The sequence below is a fragment of the Ambystoma mexicanum genome, chromosome 6q (genome assembly GCF_040938575.1).
Source record: "Ambystoma mexicanum isolate Mex_15411 chromosome 6q, UKY_AmexF1_1, whole genome shotgun sequence".
In the NCBI taxonomy this organism is placed as follows: Eukaryota; Metazoa; Chordata; class Amphibia; order Caudata; family Ambystomatidae; genus Ambystoma; species Ambystoma mexicanum.
Window position 1 is genome coordinate 1,110,814,996 of NC_090937.1, and position 19,990 is coordinate 1,110,834,985.

At 43.7% G+C, this 19,990-nt stretch overlaps 1 protein-coding gene across 6 annotated transcripts in view; it reads left to right on the forward strand.

The window, feature by feature from the left end:
- FRYL (FRY like transcription coactivator) overlaps window positions 1–19,990 on the forward strand; it is a 3,055,992-nt gene that overhangs the window by 196,709 nt on the left and 2,839,293 nt on the right. The window lies entirely within an intron of this gene.

Here is a 19,990-nt window from a genome sequence, read left to right on the forward strand (position 1 = left end):
CGATGTCTACACAAAATCCCCAACTGTCATTGCCAATTCTTGTTTCAGCACCTACTGGTGCATTTCATTCTTCTAAGGAAAATGTACTAAAAGCAAATACCCAGCGTGTTACTTGCTGCATGCAAGTTGAAAAATAGGTTAAAAACAATCCCAAACATTGCGCGAAACTAGTGGTGGAAGTTGGAAAAAAGCACCTAGTGGTACTCTGGCTGCATCCAAAATGGAGGGCGTTTTTATGTCGGGAGAGGTTGTAGGGGGAGAGACAGGTTGGGGCTTGACCTTTGGTTTGCAATGCTCAGTGGCTCTTTTTGCTTTCTGCCTAGACTAGACATTTCCTAAATAATCCAACAATGACACTAGAGTTGTCCCTGACAAATATAAAAACAAAATATTCATAAATAGAAATCTTTGATACAACTGTGCATGCAAATTAAAGATACTATTTGACATATCTCTTAATAAAATGCTTTAGTGTTAGCTGTGAATCATAATTTACATTTAAACATACAATTTCAAAGATAGTTTAAACAAATTTTGATTGTAAATAGAATTATTTGAACTCTGTGTGTGTGTATATATATATATATATATCTATATCTCTCTCTATATATATATATATATCTCTCTAAACCGTGCCAGTAGGTTTTATTTTCCTTCATGAATAGTACAGGAATTTAATCCATATATGATGGCTGACTCGTTAATGTCCATTTTAAATTACTGAATCCTTTTATCTTAGTAGTTTTATTTATAAATAAGAGTAATTGAGCAAAACAAATTCAATACTTTGAGCAAACCCATACTCGTACCTTAAATGCACTTTGTAGTTGCCAGTAATCACAGTAGTAATCTGGCTGCAGACATTGGCAAAGGCAACAGTTTTTGCTTTTGCGTAGGGATGGGAAAGGCATTTTCCAAATACTGCTAGGATGGTACTACTTGACCATAAAATGCAACAGCTGGAATATGGTGGTGTTCTTCAGGCATGAGAGTCTGGCATATGCATATTTAATACCTACATGAAATAAAGTAAGTTCCCAGTTCAGGAACTCCTGTCCCCTGCACACTTTCAATAGATCAATATTTGAGTATAATAGTTTGATGTAGGTCTTATTTTTATGTTTATGTAGTACCTAGTTCACAGTATACTTCAACCAGCAATATTCCATAATCAAGTTTGTTATTGTAAAATAAACTGACATTTGTTTTTCAATTTTAACATAAAAATGAAATTTTCATAAAGCCCAACGCATTTCGCGAATGTTCACTTCTTCAGGGGCAAGTTTACCCATTCAATTTACATCTAGAAAAAGATTCAGAAGGACATACAATTAATAATAATAATGAAATCTTTGATTCTTAATTCAGCTCAATTTTAAATCATAATATAAACATAACAGCGTCTGCTAAACTCCTCCTATTGCACTCATCTTGATCACCTAATTATTGATAATATCTCAATAATTTATTAACTTTTAACATATCCCACATCAATTCATATATACATGGTTACTATCTTTGCAACAAAAATAGTTATACCATTGGTTTTACTAATTGTAGAACCAGGCTAAGAGACTAGTATTCACTTTTCTAGGGAGAAGTCTAAATGCCCTCCTATGTTATAAAGGGTACTAACCTTAGTACACTGCCTTGTATGTACCACATCTCCAGTGAAACCATGGATAGTCCTCAATATTTCGAACAGAAACAGTAAATATTCAGTTCTGTCATAATATTATTCAACTTGTTGGTGAATCTTAAGGAAGAGAGTTTAATGAGACTGGGCCCCTGGGTACTGGCTAGAGATCTATCTAGTTTGTAATGTGGGTGATAACTGACCTTGATCTATTTCTGTCAGTGGTGGAACAACTTGGACACATCTAATGGATTAGTAGATTTTCGCTTCTTGTGGCCATATCACATAGTGAGGATAAGTTTCACCTATGCGAAATTTATGTTGGGGTAAATCTGTTAACTTCCTTTAATTAAAGAAAGAAAAAATCGTCTCTTACCCTAGCGGATCTGTGGCACTCAAAAAGCTTCTGATAGTGGTTGCAGCACAGCTATTCACATCCTTCTGGGGATGCTATCTTGTTTAGGTACTCCAACAAATGTCACCATACCAATAGGGTAAACAAATAATAAAAAACGTGTTAAAGTACTGATTCTAACTATTACAAAATAGTTGTACTCAACACAACTTACCCATTGTGGAACTAAGCCACCAAACCGCCTGGTAATCTGGTGAGGGTAAGTTGTTGTGTGCTCTGTAAAAGGGACCTCTATCCCGTCCTTATCAACTGTAATAATAAAATAATACCACAAAGGTATTTAATGCGTATTTAATACCTTCAAACATGTCAAAATGGTTGGCTTTGTCAGTGTTTGTTTAGACAGCACCTCAGTACAAGGAACAGATTCAAATTGAGTGGTTGATGTAAACGGTTGACTTTTTTTTATTACAACTGTAGTGCATTTGAGGCTGCAATTAAGCCATTAACTGTCAGCAGACTACTTATCAATGACATGGCTACAGGCAGGCAAGGTTTGTTAAACAGCCCCCCCCACTCCCCCAGCAGTGTCCCACCTCACACATTTCCTGCGCACTGTTATTTCGGTGCAATACTTTTGACTTGTACGCACCACCAAAACTAAAGGTAGAATGAAGTAAAACTACGGTAAAAGCAAATCTGTGGTCAGTTGCCCCTCTGGTCGGCACCTCGCTGGTCATGGCTGTTTGGGTGACTCCCTTTCTTCTGGTTCTTGGCTCCAGTTGCAGCTGTCCCTCTAGTCTACCCCAAATCTGGTCCTAAGCAAAAGTAAACGGATGCAAAACACTTACATTTCTGTGTGCTGTTGCTGTTCAAAGAGCACTTTGAGTGCCTTTAACTTGCAATCTTCCATGGTGCCCATACAATCAAGTACAGCATTGATTTGAGAAAGATATGGTCGAATAGCTGCTTCAAAATCACTCTTCTTCCCACCCTAATACACAATGCATTACGGCACACAACCTGTCCACTGAAAAAACACAAGCTACACAATGGAACATACACCATCAGAAGGCACTTGTCTGCACTATATTTCCCTGAACACTGAACTAACCCACCACAAATACACCAACACAACTTCCCACACTACTTAAGCACCACTGTGCCAGACCCACAGACCAACAAGTACATTAGCAACATGGAGTGCACATTAACTACTTTTCCAGATAGCTCTGACAATATTTAAAACATATTTTGCAGAGCCATAGCTTCAGACCTGCACACAATAAAATTGTAATTTAGAAATATTCCTGTGCCCCCGTTAATGCATTAGTTCCCTAACCCACTGCTTGTAGACCCTGAAGCTCCTAGAAAATGGCAGAGAGTGTGCTATAAAAGACTCATTAACCTAGCATAACAGGACATAGAAATGAGTTCATCTCATTTGCCTGTGGGGCAGTACTCTGCATGGCCTAACATATGTGACTGGCAGCAACAGGGGAGAAAATTAATTTTGGCTCTTCCGCAGTTAGTGTTACAAAGATTCTAATATAGCGGACTGACTCATATTTGCCTGCCACATGGAGTGATCTAGGATTGAGGGAAGGCCAGGGTAACAATAATGGAGTTTGGCGATGTTTTGGGTGCCACTAACAGGAGCAAAAGGGTACACAATTTTGTTTCTATTCTGTGCCATTAAAAGCATGTCTCCATTGCAATAGTGTGGACTTTATCATTATACGGGCTCCAATTTTTGCAGTAAGGTCAGTGAGATTAACTTGAATTTAATCAAAGATTTTTACGATTTTTACAAGAGCTATTTCTCCTTCTACAGATGCGCCTCAGCGCGTTCATGCTTTGATCGTGGGGGGGGGGGGAGGTTTCTCAGCTTAAAAGAGATTCCTATCTTTGTGTCTCCAAGTTGTGACCTTATTTTATGTGACTTGAAAAATGTTTTGCGATGATCACATGATGTATGGCGTTTTCGCGACCCCTTCCCAACCAGGTATGATTGTGGTTTTATTTGCAATCATTTCGAAGGCCAGTTCTATCAGTTTCACCATTACGATGGTCCATCTCGTCCTCTCTCCCGATATTAACCGGTTCCATACAGCCTCTTCATCTAGGGTGCTCGCCCCTTGTATACAAGGTAAAAGGAATATGTCTCTGTTTGGCCGTGTCTTTGGGCATATCAGGACAAGGTGTTTCAACGTTTCCACTTCCTCTTTAACTTTGCATAGCCGGCAGCTGTTGTCCGTCTTTGGAGTGCGAATTGCTAGGATTTGCTGGGTCATCGGGAGGTTTAGTCTGGCTTTCAAAAATGTTCCTCGCATCTTTTTGTTCGGGAATTGTCTGCAGTAGTTTAATGGCGTTTTTACCTTGTTATACTTCGGGGGGGAGATGGGTGAGTAGCTTGTTGGCCTTTGCAGTATCTGATGATCGGATCCAGTCCATAAATTCAATTTTGGTTTTCACTCGTTCAGGGTTTGTTTTCAGGTCTTCTTCTGTGCAGGCTATTTCGATCAACGTTTCTTGGATTGTGACTGCCCATTTGTTGAGTGCTTTACAGGTGCCCTCTTTTAGTTCTTCTGCAATCACATTGTATATGGGTAATGAATCTGCCATTATGATTTTTCTGTAAAGCCTCATCTTGCTTTGCTCCACCGAGGCAGCGAGTGAAACTAGACCTAGTTCCCTTCTTATTGCTGACATAGAGGTGGTCGACTTGGGCAAGCCCAGTACTGATTTCCACACGTGTCCTTCAGGTTTTTGCCATGTAGCTTTTGGGACGTTAAAAAAAGCTTCCATTCCATATGTGATAGATGGCACCACCTTGGTCTTGTAGAATTTTTCGCAGGATTGATGGAAAATTTTCCAAATTTTTTATCGATCAATCTTGTTTGGGGAGTGAGTATTTTGACTATCCCACAGTTGTTCTTGCATCGCTTTTTCTTCTGATGATCTGTCCATGGTCACCCCAAGGTATTTAAACTTATCGACTATTTCTAGTTTTGAGTCTTCTAGTCGCCATGTCCGCAGGTTCGACCTCTTCGTTGTCGTTTTTTCAATAATCAACACTTTGGTTTTAACTGCGTTTATTTCCAAGTTGTTTTTTCTCATGTAGTTTGCCAAGTGTGTCAATTTTCGCTGCAGACCAATTGGAGTCTGGTCGATGATGATTGCGTCATCAGCATAAAGGAGTCGTGAGATGAAGCTTTTGCCAATTTTGGGCAGGAAGGCTCTTATTTTTTCTTCCTTGTGCTGACAGTCCCCCAAGAAAGCTATAAACAAGGCTGGGGCTAGTGGACAGCCTTGTTTGACACCTCTCTGGACTGTTATCTCTTCTGATGGGGCGCCTTGTTTGCTCAGTTTTACTCTGATCTTCGTGTTTTCATGTAAAGCTGTTATTGGCTCTATGATTGACGTTAGGCATTTCCAATTCTTTAATTTGGTCCATAATTTCTCTGTCGATTTTATCTAAAGCTTTGGATAAATCTACAAAGGCCAGATAGACTCGAGGTGCTCCTTCTCTTGTTTTTGCTTTCAGGATTTGTAGCATCATTATGTTGATAGTTGTGCTTCCGTTTCTCTGGAACCCGGTCTGGAAGATGTCAAAACAGGGTGCCTGGTTTGCCCAGGTTCTGAAATGGACCAATAGCTGTGCTGCGTATATTTTTCCCACGATATCCAACAGAGCTATGGGCCTGTAGCTTTCCGGATCGTCTCTTCCGCCTTTTTTAACGACAGGTACTATGATCGCCTTTTGCCAAGTCTCTGGGACCATTTTTGATTGTGCGCAGTGGGTGAAGATTTTACTTATTATTGCAGCCCAGGCTTTCGGGGACTGCTTCAGTTCAACATTAGTCAAGCCGTCTGGGCCTGGGGCCCTCGATTTCAAGTTAGTGATGGTCCGTTCTATTTCCACGCTGTTTGCTACGTTCACCCAAGGGGTTGATGATTCACATTTTGCTGGTATTTCTCGTGAGTCTGGAAGCTGAAATTGGGTCGTTAAGTCTTCCATCTTGTTTCGTCGACCGCGTTTACCAGTTCTGTTGGTTTGACCGGGTTTGATGCTTTGATTAATGACCAGAAGTCACTTGATTTCTTTGTGCTGAGACATTTCAACATGCCTTCCGCGTCTTGCTGGTAAAGTTGTAGTCTGTTGCTTTAGCCACTGTTTATATTTTTTAGACTCTGTACTCCATTTTTCCAAGGTTTCTTGGAGATCACATTTTTTTGCGATTTTTCTCAGTCTCCTGACCACTTTTCTTTTTTCCACCACCAGTCTTTCATAGATATGAGTGTGGGATGGTTTGCTTCTCCGCTGACTTCCCACTAGTTTTCTATACGGGATCAATAGCGGTAAGTAGTTCGGACGGTTCCCAGGAGCTTGAGGCCTTGTTGAATCAGGCAGTTCATATTTTTCTGTTATACTTTTGATGTCTTCTTCCTGCAAACAGGTTCTTGATTGTTGGTTATTTATGTCAAGGTTGTACTTGTATACTGGGTTCTGTGTTTGTGTTCCTAACCATTTGCATGTCAAAAGATTATGATCGCTGTGCGTTGTTTTCTGAACTTTGAATCCTTGTTGTCAGTTCGGTGGATACGTATATGTAGTCCAAGGTTGTTTTGCAATGCAGATTCTCCCAGGTCGGGATGTTGGTTTGCTTCCGAAAAAGTTCTGCGATGTTCTGGAGGCTTCTAGGTTTAGTCAATAAGCCCCATGCGATCCCTCTCTCTGGTTGCTTCGCAGGGTTTCCCTGCTTGTGTTTCTTTGTTCCCCTCGCTACAGTCTGCGTTTAGGTCTCCGCACACTATGATGTGTGCGTTGATATGTTCTGTGTAGAGCGAGTCTAGCAAATCCTTCATCCTGGTACAGTAGGTTTTTGTTGTCATTTTTAGCAGGTTCCAAAAGGTGTTTATTATGATGATTTGGTTGCTGCCCCTGTTCTTCTGCCCTTCCGATTGGTGGTACCAGGAGGTCAACGTGACTTACGTTTCGTATGATTCGTGGAGCTTTATGGGTGTTGCCAGACCTACTCCCATTTTTGTAGCTGTTAACAAACCTGATGACCGGCGTCCAAAAGCACCTCTACTTGCTGCTGATAGTTGTACTACGAAACCGTCGAGGCACGGTATCTCTTGCAGCCATGTCTCTTGAAGACATATAATGTCCAGTGAACCTAGGTCAACGTCACCAGGTCTAGTTAAGTGAACGTGACCCCTTGTGTTCCAGGAACCCAAAGTGAAGCACTTCTTGCTGATCTCTAGGGCCTCGTTAAGTCGTTCACTTCTTGTAGGTGGCGCTGATCCCTTTAATTGCTAGTTCTGTGCTAAAATTCAGTGCTGCTTAGAGATTAGTGAGATTATATTATTTGACCGGGATCAGACACTTTAGCTTAACAGTGAAGCTGGGGTTTTAACCCACTATGCAAATTTGACTACGTGCCTTCCAAGCTTTTCTTAATGCAAATATTGACATTTTTGATTTCAAGGCATATAACTGTCTTGAGTTCAGTTACAAAATACACAAATTGCATTGTAATGCCACGTGACATGTGCATCTTTATAGCAGCATGTTAAGCCCAAAGATTATCAATGCAGTTTTGTTTTCCACATTCGTACATACAATTGAGGCCACTTTGTAGCAAGAGAAGGTACAATAGGTTTGCAGCACTTTTGGGTCAGGTGCTTGAGCGGGTCGAATGTTGTCCCATTGGCGGTGGTTAGATTCTGGAGAGAAATGGAAAGAGCTTTTGAAATACGAAATTTTTGCACACGCTGTGTAACGAAGAATTACAGAAAAAATGTGTAGCTCATTTATTAGGGTAAAGTGTTAAATGCCATAGATCGATGAATTAAATGTAAATATGATGAAGTTTGTATGTCTTATTTTGTATTCCTATGTATTTCATATATTTGTGTGGAAAGTTCTTTTGTAACTGAAGCAATACAAAATAACATTTTCCACACCCTGTATAGTAAACTGTCTAATAATGCAAGATAATAAAAACCTAAAAAATCTATTTAACCCCACAGTACTTTCAGTGCTGTAAGACACGAAATGAAATAAGACATGGTGATTATTTGTCACAAATCTCCAGATTATGTGGCGAACATTGGACTGGAGACTTAAAAACGAACTTTAGTTTTTAGCATTTGAAGCTAGTAGTAATCATAGATATGAACACACCTTTTAAAGGATGCTTTGTGTTGCTCACTTTAACCATCATATATTTGCAAGGTAAAGGGCACTTTGCTAGCGCTTTCAATTGGAAATGTTCCATTATGCATAGGCAAGGTTCTGCTGCTGATAAAAGAAATGTTTGCTGAGGTGCTCCTTGCAGGTCTAGACACCTACCTGGCCATGATTTGGGAAATGAACAGAGCATTGACGAACTGATTCTATCTTTGGCTCTGGAGAAAATAAGAGCGTTGGGTCTCTTTTCTTGAACCTTTGACCTAAAGGTACGCTATTTAAAAAGTAAATTAACTAGTTGTGGTATCGGGCTCGTGCCTGTTCTGGAATAGAAGGTTGGGGAGGAGTCAGTTGAAGCAGGGGTTGAGAGGGAGATCGATGTGGGGAGTAGGCCCTTTGGCTGCAGGGTCTTTCTAAATAAAGACGAACCGGTTGCTCTGCCTCAGACTGCCTTCATTCATTTTGGCGACAAGGATGCCGTTCTGGTCTCCGTAGCCGGTAGCAGTCTCTTCTTGGAGGTGTTGGACAGGAGAATTGAAGTCTGAGACAGGCGGCGTAGCGTGTGGATACTGCCCAAGACCATGCGGCCGACTCTGAAGGTTAGGGGAGCCCCTAATGAATTGTCACCGCCAGGGGAGGCTAGGCATTAGACCTCGGGGAGACGGAGCATGAGAGGACCTTACGCTGCGACAAGGATTTGCTTGCAGGTTAGAGGAAAGAACCTGCAAGCGTGATTCGACACATCCATTTCGTTGCTGTGGTATCCTCATAAGCATTATAGAGCTGATATGCATTGCTCCACACAACTCTTCCCCTTCGCAGTGGTGGTAGGCTGGGAAATAAGTAGTGCCAGGTAATCCAGATATCGCACCCCAAGATGAATAGAGCCACATTTTGCTGGCAGATAGACTGTCAAGATCGAACCCCAAAGGGAGATAATTTATCTAGGATTTCCATTCTCGGATAAAACATCATGTGAGGCTAGCATAAAACGATTGCTGGCGAAACGTGATCAGCTGTTATTTCAAATGAAGATCTAGGGGAAATATTGCAAGTATTCAATCAAACCCTTGCTAAGCTATTATGTGGGTAAGGTAGTACCCACAGTATTATATGGGACTTAAATCGACCATATGAGCTTAAAGATTCCATGGGGTAAAATTGAAGGGCACATATGGAAAAGGGTATAACATCTTCCAATGGTGACCCCAATGCCATTGATTTGTTATGCGCTAGGTCTGTTGTCATTGGAATACTGGTACCAATGGTAAGTCCTTAGCCTAATGTCCAAAATATTCTATTCTGCCCAAAATACACTTTTTTAAGCCCTGGCTAAAGAAATGGGTATAAGTGGTTCAACCTTTCTAATTGATTTGGTAAAATATGCTTGACCGTAGCAAAGATGGAAGAGAAATTACTGAAAATCCTGAAGCGGTCAAAAAACGTGTGAACTAAATGGATTGCATAATTGCCAGGGTCAGGAGTTATAAGTTACACACATTTGCTAAGCTTGAAAAACAATTGTGCCTTCTGCCAAAGTATCTAAACCAATTTACCTGTGCTAGAATAAGGGATCAATACCTGTGCTTTCGGCTTAACCTTCTGGCTTCGGGGGAAATATTGACCAGGCAAGGAATACAGCATCGTAGAGAAGCAGTTGAAAATGTTCATTTTATTGTAGCATGTGGCGCCCTCAAAGCAATGAGAACACACTTCCTGAGTAGATTATTTCCAGTGTGAAATGTAGATATGGCACTAGTAGTTTGGGACGGAGTGAGTGAGGGCAATGAGGTCTTTCTGATTGCCGAGGCTGTTACGATGGAGGAGCTTGGTCTCACAATGAAATAAGGAAACCGAGTTTGTAAATGCCCTGACCTTTTTAATGAATGATGAATTAATGTTAGATTAATAGAAGGGTTATCTGTTCTTTTTAGTAGAATTTGTTACTTTACTTTTTTTAATATTGAAATATTAATTGAATTGATGTATGAATTTTGTAAAGATGTTTTTCTTTGTTTATGTTCGATGTGTACATTCAGATTTTTGAACAATGCACAATAAATAGGTAGTTTTGCTGCAAGGACATTTTTAGGAAGACTTGGGAGCTAGAAACATGGGCAAACGAGCATTGTTACACTTCCTATTATGTCTGTCACGGTGCTTCCTTCGGAAGCATTCTTGACTAATCGTGGCACACCAGTTATTCCATGGAATGAATGGAAGCATTATTGGAGCAATTATTTGGGGGCAGTTGAATATGAAGGGATGTCGCCCGCAAGCCCCACAAACTTTTATTTTTTTATACAGTTAACCTTTTCACAGCAGAGTAAAAAACAAAAGCCAAAATTACCTAAACACATTTATATTCAATTAGTGAATGAGAACTGTTGGACTCATGTTCTCTTAGATGATTTGCAAACAGCCCATTCAATTTAAAATTGTTAACAATGTCCTTCCAAACCAGGGTGAGGTAGATAATACAAGCATGGTTGTTCCCGCGCAATGAACACCTCCCAAATCACAGGCCCAGGCAGGGTAACCACCATCCCAGCGGAGCATAACGGGCCCACCCTTAAAGATACGAATTCCACGCATTCACATAACGGGTGCCTCAGACTCCACTCCCCTTTCCCCACAAAAACTACATTCCCTTCCAACTCCTACTGTCTGATACCATGTTCCATCAATTTCCCCGGTTCTGGTGGTATTACATTTTAATTGGAGGTAATCCCACACCATGCAATTATCCATAAATTGTTGAATGTATGAGGGTATAACCTTTCTTGTCAGGTCATAGGCCATGAACTCAGTAGAGGATTTATGTGTGCTAAGGTTTGACACCTGTTCTTGTCCGTAATTAGTCAGGTTTTCATGGTTCTCTTAAATGGGCGTAGGGAAAGCTAAGCAAATTCCTCGGATATTCTGTTAACCATCTATTGGCAGTAGTGCAAAGCTTGGACACTTTACTGGACGGCATCAAAGGAGCTCTGGACTGATGGGTGTCAAATATCAGAGCCAGAAGGGAGCCCACTGGGGCATTGGTCAACTTCGAGTGGTCAGACAGCTAAAGTAGGTTCTACAGAGAAGGGACATCACTCTGTATGCCAATAGGACTGTCTTCATAAATGTAATTTGAGGACGACTTAACAGACTGAACTGACATCTTTCCAATTTGGCCAGTTCTAGTTTTGACAGTGACCAAGTTTCGGCCCCATAGAGCACAAGCAATACCAACTTGGCTTGATATAATTGTACCAACGATCCCGTAGAAAACTCTGCTCCCTTCTGAGCAAAGGAGCGGATGCCCACAAGGTCACATTATACATTAATCCAATTTGGTCAAAATAGGTTGCTACACTCAGACTGCAGTCTAGGTGCAATCCCAGATATTTATAGGACAGCACCACCTCTAGCTTATCCCCATCTATTGTCCACCACCTGGTTTTCCTTTTCCTTCTCTTTGAGTCAAAGACAATGATTTTTGTTTAGGTGATATTTATCACAGGACAGTTGACGTCTGCATATGTTTTCAATTTGTTTAATGACATTTGTAACTCTCCTGGACTAAGGTCCAGGATTACAAGGTCATCCGTGCATCCCAGCCATTGGATCGGTATAGACCCCAATTTAGGCAGGATAGCGACTGATGATCCCAGGGCTTCACCTATGTCTGAAAGGTAGAGATTAAACTATATGGGTGCTAGGGTACAGCGTTGTTTAAGGCCTCTATTTCTTGGGGTCTAGGAGCTATTACCGCTGTGCTGATGGTCTGATATTTACTTCAGTCTGGGAATATAACAGAATAATCATTCTTAAGATCCCAGGAGGGTTATTTTTTTTGGGTCAGCTTTCCCCACAGCCTGTTCAGTTCACCTTGTCAAACGCAGCACCAAAATCAATATATTCCACGCAGAGCAAAAGTTCTGGATCCCCGCTTGTTGAATTATGGTGGAAAGTGTGAGGATATTAATACTGGTTAGTGTTCTTCTGGAAACCGGTCTGGTTGTAATGGATGATACATTTTTCTTGCTCTTTTAGGAGAACCCAGGCATAGATTTCTGCTGATACGCCCAGCATGGCAAGCAGACGGTAGTTCTTGTCATATCTGCCCTTTTTTTAATACTGGCATGCCGGGAATTCGGAATTCTCTGAAACGACTCAATGCTACAAAATAAGCAGTGCATCGCCTGCAAAAAGATATCCGGGTCTGACTTTATGATCGAACTACAAATCCCGTCGGGGCCGGAATAGTAGTTCTTAGAATCCTCAGTATGTCTTTAGGGCCCAAGACATCTGACCAATTGGCCAAAGATGCCATCCAATCTAATGCCTCCACAGACCTACTAAGTGCTTGCTGGATATACTGAACCCAGCCTGTCTCAGATATGCCATTTGTCTCTAGAGCGCTGCTCCCTGCCGTTTATAATCCCCAAACTGGGGGGCACCTACAGTACTTCACACCTGGCAATTGCCCAAACCCCCACCACCTCCCAGTTTTCTTTTTCTGTCTTCTGTTTCTCATCAAAAGAATGAGGGTGGGAACTCTAAGGGCCAAGACCCACACTACTGTCATGATTCCTGCCCCTCAACTCCCCAGCCCTCCAAGATGTCAGGCTGGAGCCAGGCCACGATCACTTACATGGCCCTCAAGGGCCTCTCCATCCCTCCAAAGACCCACTTGAGTCAGACATGGCGCTTGTGGCACCAGACTCACTCACTCCCATAGGATAACATTGGGAATTGGACTTGTAGTGCATTGATAGGGACAAGATGGATGCCCCACCTATTTCGGTTCCCAGAACTGCATGTGCAGTCTAGTCTTTTGGGTGTGGTTCAGCCCAGAGACACCTGGGATACCCAGAGACTATTTAAAGCACACTCAGGCTGAGAAACATGCTTTGTGTTTTCTGCACCTGCAGCGTGTCACTCACCATGTTCGGATCGGTCTCCAGTAAGCCTGCATCTTTCTTCTGCGCTCCTCTCCTGCAAGAACACCGTTAGGAACAGCCTTACCTTGTGGCGCTTCTGCCCATCATTCATCACTTCTTCTGTTCTGCAGGCATCTTCAGCGGTGTCATTTCCCATCCTGGCACGCCGCTTCTTAAGGAAAAGGGAAAAGAACAGAAAAAGGCATTAGTTAGCATTTAGCAAATCTTCGCTTATTTCTAAAGACTGTATGAGCTTCAAAAGCTTACCTGAATCCCAGCCAGTCTGGGGGGAACTGTCTCCGGAACTTCTCATCCATCTGCAAGAGGGAAAAGACACTGCAGGTTAGCGTGGAAACATCTAGAGGCGCTGCATACTGCGCATACTCACCGCATTTATTCTTCATAACCGGCATCCACTCTGAAAACGTTGCGGCACCTAAAAGACACAGAAAAATAACTCAGTTCAATACAAATAGAAAAGGGTCGCATAGCGCATTGTGCTCTCACTCGCCTTCAGCGTAACTCGTCTCAGCTTCACGTCGCCATCTCCGGACGTCGGCCATCATCTAAGACTCATAATACTTACCTGTCGGACTCTTGCCAGTGAAGTAACTAGGCAGCAATGAGCCCGCATCAATGAACGCGCCCCTGCGCTGAAAGCAGGATAGAGAGCAAACTTTCCAAGAAAACAAGGTGAGCTGTGGAGCAAAGGGAAGGGTTGGACCCCGGGGAAGAAGGGGTGCAAGCACACAGGCAATAGGGAGTTAAACTCTTCCAATCCTGTGTTTCAGGCCCAGTCTCTAGTCGAGTAGACTCCAGGGAAGGGTTCGAGGCCGTAAGAGGTCAGAACAGGCTGAGTGACGTCCCCGTGGATACCAGGTGAGCGGGAGCACCCATGTATGATTCCCATAACCTTCTCAAACTGAGAAACCACCAAGAGGACACTTCTCCACAAGATGAACAAAAGAACCCAGTGTATCTCGTGCAACCGGAAGTCCAAGTTCCAGAATTGGAAAATGGTCACTCTCCGGACAGAAGTAAACATGCATGTCCATCACTATTGAGGGAAAGTTGGCAAAAAACAAATAGTCCAAGATGCTGCTCCCTCTGTTGCCCACACATGTGAAATTGGGCACGTTCTGTGAGGGTTGAGTGTGCGCGCCATTGATCATTGAGAAGCCATGCATAGACAGCAGGCATGCCCCCTGCAGCCCCCAGCGATGGGCTCTCAGTTTGGGCCCAATTGTTACAGCCATCCTCTTGTCAAAAGGTTCTTCCTCTAATGCAATATATTGGTAGCCTAGCATTGAATTCCCCACTGCGAATTATTGGGCCATCAAAGTTCCGTTCACCCAGTATTCCCTCCATTCCCTTAAACATGACAGTTGCACTTCCTTCATATGGTGGTACATAGATGACAGTAAGACGTATCTCCTGGGAGCGGGCAGAGGAAGAATATGAGCAAAAGGATATTATGCCCATTAGGATTTTGCTAGAGGTTGAAATAACCTGTGCCAGCCCCATGGAGTTATTTACCACCTTGGGGAGGCCTCTAGTGCCCTCTGCCTCATGTTATGAATGTCCAACCACAAATTACCATGTCCCCTTGTGGTCCAAGAATGGAAATAAAAGACCCTAGTTAGGAATGTCATGCACCCCCCCTCCCCTACCCCCCCTCTCCATAGCTCCACCAGATTAGCCAGCATGCCCAATGTGACTCATCCCCCTGGGTCTGCTGCCCTTTTGCCCTGTTCAGTGAAGGCTGTTCTATCATTCGTTCAAGGGTTAAGGTAGGCACAGGAGCTCCCACACGTTCAATGCCCATATCTTTCCTTCTGGACAGGGTTGGGGCTTTCCCAGGGCCCACCGCGTAGCCAAAGTATGTCTGGACGTTAAAGATGGCCAATTCAATCATTGAGCACTCATAACAGAGTTTATAGAATGCCTCAGTGTTCCAAGATGTAGTGGAGGATATATTCAGCATGAAAGTAGATAAGGGAAGTGGCCTGGATGGAGTTCTCACACATGCTCACAATCTTGATATTGCTGCCGTTTACATAGCGCAGAGGAATGATTTGCGTGCAGAAAGTTCAAAAAGCGAGCGCGGTTTAGATGGACGCTATGGCGCTATCGTGGGCATTTTGGCCAACCAGATATCTTGGGGGTTGGGCTTCCTGCCAAACTTATTTGCCTGGGTCAAGATACTGAAGGCAAGACATACAAGATCTTGCTGGTCCAAGGCTGTATTAAATGTTAAGGAGGCTACAGGATTAACAGGTGCTGCCCTCTCAGACACCATAGACCCACAATATATTGGTCGTCGTCCCTTCCTGCCTTCAGTTGTCAACTGCGGGCACACACCCATATTGACGCTGTTGGTTCTCAAGAGACTTTTTTTCTTGAGCTTTAGATGAAGTATTGAGCTGAGGCTGATCTTTTGTTCCATCCAAGGCTTTTCCTCCTAGATTCTCAATCTCCAAGAACGTTGTTACACAATTTGATGCACACTTTACAAGTGCTAGTGGCCTGGGGCCCCACCAACATGTTAAGCCAAAGCATGAGAACTGCACCTTAAACATTGTGTGGACTTTTCTTTTGATGTCTTGATGTTCTGCCTGTTTTTCGCAGACAGGTCCTTGTACATCACGGCCTGTCTCAGTCAGCTTTGTTTTCTGCTGGTACCAGTCTGTGGAGTCAGGTGCGATGGCCACACTAACTTCAGTGCCAGGCTTCCCAAGTTGGCATTCCTTAGACATTTGGGGCACGACTTGTAAAAGACCAAGGATGTTTTTTTGCTAATGGTGTCCATTCTCTAGCCAGAGGATAAGAAGCCTGCAGGAGTTCATTAATCGGATGAGCTATCTTCTTATTTGCTGCTTAAGATTTCCACTTTGGCCGCAGTGTCCACGCTTTTAGAGATTCCAATATTGAGTACATGGCTGCCGAGGAATTGCTATCTTCCAGATCTTGAGTGTGGTAGCTCTGTTCCTCAGCTATGTCGTCAGGCACAATAGACACATCGAGCCTAAATACCTCCAGTAGGGAATGTGTAGACTGATGCTCGAACAAATGTCTTAAGCCGATTGTGCTATCCTCAGGAGGTAGTCCATTTTCCTAACAGCTCCGTGTGTGGTAAATCCAGAGTATCCGCTGTGAGTGGCACTGCTCGCCCGGAAGACACTGGGCTGGATGAAATTTGCATGGGCAATACATTGGGGACAGGAGAGCTACAAGTTAGTCTGCATATTGAGGTGTATTGGGGGTGATGAGGGCCTGTACCACAGATCCCAAGCAAGGCACAGATACCAGCATTTCGTCTGCCAAGTCAATACAGATTTCCTGCACTGCTTCTTTGCTCACGTTGTCTTGAACTGGATAGAAGTCTGTCATTTTCATATTGATCTTGTTTGCGCCGGCTGTCTTCCCCCAAGTTCACTGTCCTTTGTGGGCAGCTGCGTGATGATGATTTTAAACTCTTCAAGGATGGATTAAACGCAGCGCGGGAAGAGACTTCCATAGATGTCATAGAATTGGTGGTGTTAGTCTGATGGTTCAGGGACAACTCACTTATTTTCCATGTTTTCCGTACGGTACGCCCCCCCCCTCTGACATCGAATCTTGCAATAAAGCAATAAACTGCAAGTGGTATAACGGTAGATGTTGCCTTCCTAGCGCACCATGTTTAGCAGTCACAGCAGTAGTGGCAGTGGGTGCATGACATTTGGGCATGCTATGTTATGGCAGAGAAGCTCAAATGCTGCAAGCCCAGACAAAGGAGTAGTGCTGCGCACAAGGTGTGCGATGAAAACCTTATATTTTTTTTATACAGACTTCTGTGACTACACCTACCGTGCACTAGTTGTCCCCCGACAGTCTGGTCTCAAGATGTAACCAGAAACATTCAGCAGTGCATGGTGTACGGACGGCGGGGGCCCAGCACCTGTCCCCAAAACACTCACTGCCTCACTCTGCTTCGCTGAAGGAGGAGTGTATGTGGTGTCCGCCTCCTCTCTTTCTCATTGGAAACAGTGGAAAGACTGCCAGCGAGTAAAGTTTAGAACACAGCCCCTCTGACACCAAGACACTCGCTCTGCGGAAGCCGGAGTGTGTGTATGGTCTGATGTTGTTGATGCACTCTTTGGGGAAGTTAGGTCAGAAGAAATACAGGAAATTACTGCTGATGCTCATGGGGCAGCTGACCTTGATGTATATGAGGTGGCCCTCCAGCTGGATTCTTGCCACGCCCCCAAAAACGAATATAGCAAGAAATCAGTATAACATTTATACATGCAAGCAGGACGACAATGAATCGGTGGAGGAGTATGTTGATGCCTTGAGAAGCTTGGCATGTTCATGTGAATTAAGTGTCGGATGGGGACTGATGAGCTCATTAAAGACCAGATCATTATCCACACAAATAAGCTGTTTGTGCAAGAAAGGTTATGGATGTGCGGGAATGCAACACCTGAAGAGGTCATTGCCATCATGAAAAAGGTGGAACACACGCAATTGTGCTCTTGGACTGTAATGGAGAAGAAAAAACGGTGAAGCTGATTACTGCTTAAAGAATGTGAACAATGAACAAGCTCAAGTCAACTTGGTTAACAAAAGAAATAAGAAGGGAAGTGGAAAGGAGGAACCGCAAAGGTATTCTGATATACATGTTGACAAGAGAAAGGTTGTGGCAACCTCTGAGGCAGAGAGGTAAATGTTATAGGTGTGGTCGGATAGGCCACATTGTCAGCTTTAAGTTCTGCCCAGCCATCAACCAGAAATGCTCGAACTGTGGTCTCAAGGCGTCACTTTGCAGCCACTTGCAGCAGGAAAAAGGTGTCATGTGTTCAGGATGGAGAGGAGGAAGTAAGCTTGGATGATTACCAAGTCGTAATGGTGAGGGAGAGCGCCAAGGACTATTCGCGCATGAAGTGTCCCAGCTGCAAAGTCTGGATTGAGGGTTTGCCTGTGAAGGTGATGGTGGACAGTTGGTCACCCTATTCAATTTTGACAGAAAGCTGGTGGAGAAAACTCCAGGAGGCTGGGTTAAAGAGCTATCTCGTGGTCCAACGTCAAAGATCCCAGAGGATCTGAAGGCTGCAGGATTACCATCATTGGAATGTTTCAATGTGTTGTGAAATACAAAGCAAGGTTAGCAGTAATCCGCTTTTGCGTGGCAAAAAAGGGCGCGGACATCCTAGGCTGGAGAGATCAAGCGGCTCTAGGATTTGGGTTGAACCCAAGAATCCCTGAGCCAGTGTTTGTGCGGGGGAAGTGCCCCAGATGAGGAGCAGTTTCCTGAGGTGTTCGCTGGGGAAGTGGGGTGTCTACGTGGGTTTGTCCACAGGATTGTGTTGAAACCTGGATCTAAGCCTGTGAGTCACAAACTAAGACATATCCCGATGTTGGTTATGGATGGAGAGGCGTCTGAGCTGGAGACACTCCTGGAGAAAGGCATAATGAAGAGAGTTGAAGCAGCAGAAGGATCAGTTCTGTAGTGGTGGCACGGAAGAAGAATGGAAAGATCGGGATGTGTCAATCTCTGAAAGGTGAATAAAAACATTGTCATTAAGTTTCCTCGGCCCTTGATAACGGAAATGCTGAACACTGTCTGAGATGCTGCAATGTTTACGAGTCTGGACTTGTCAGTGGCGTATCAGATACCACTCATGGTAGATTGCCAGTTGCTCCTAGAAAGACAATCGGACCACCCATGCGCCAGAGGACGTCATCAAAGGAAAAACTACTCATCCTGATCGAGGAAGTCAATGCGCTGCTCCTCAAGGACACCATCGAGATTGTGCCGTCCAGTGAGGTAAACGAGGGTATTTATTAAACATACTTCCTTGTGCCAAAAAAGATCCAACCATGCGCCCAGTATTAAACCTACGCCCTGCAAACACTTATGTAAAGCCACAAAAGTTCTGCATGTCAACGCTACAAGACTTAATTCCCTGCTAAAACGGGAGTGATTACATGGCAACCTTGGATATGAAAGATGCCTATTTTCATATTTCAATGCTCCCAGCGCACAGTAAACACTTGCGGTTCAAGGTAGCAATCCAGCACTACCAATTCAAGGTGCTACCCTTCGGTATAGCTTCGGCTCCAAGGGTATTCGCCAAGGTACTGGCGGCGCACCTGTGCAGGGAGGCAATCCCAGTGTACCCCTAGATGGACGACTGGCTGATCAGCGGAGAAACACCTCATCTTTGCAAACCAAACACGGAAAGAACCATAAATCTTCTATTTCAATTGGGCTTCTCGATAAATGAGAAAGTCAAGTCTTGTACTTGTACCAAACGCAACAAAACAGTTCCTAGGAGCTGTATTAGATGCAAGATCAGGCTTAGCCTTTCCATCCATGAAAAGAGTGCAGAACATGCTTCGGCAAATACCCCAGTATCAAGCCGGTCTCCACATAAGCGTACGTAAAGCAATGTGTTTGCTAGGCATGATGGCATTGTGCGTAGATCTAGTCCCACACTCCCGTCTCGCATGCGACCAATGCAGGAGTGGTTGGCGAAACAGTGGTCTCAGGCAAGTGGTCAGTGGGACGATCTAGTGGTCCTTTTGCCAACACTAGTTCAGAACCTACGCTGGTGGTCAAGAGAAAACCGTTCAACGATCCGGAAACACAAGCGATTCTCGGAACAGACGCATCACTTTCCGGGTAGGGGGAGGGAGGGCTCATTATCTTCACCACACAGCACATGGTCTGTGGACTCGCATCACAGCACAGAACATATCAACCTGCTGGAACTACTAGCAGTATTCAAAGCACTTCAAGCATTCGAAGCGCAACTGACATACCAGCCGGTTCAAGTCCTAACGGAAAGCACAACTTCGATGTTGTACATCAACAAACAAGGGGGCAC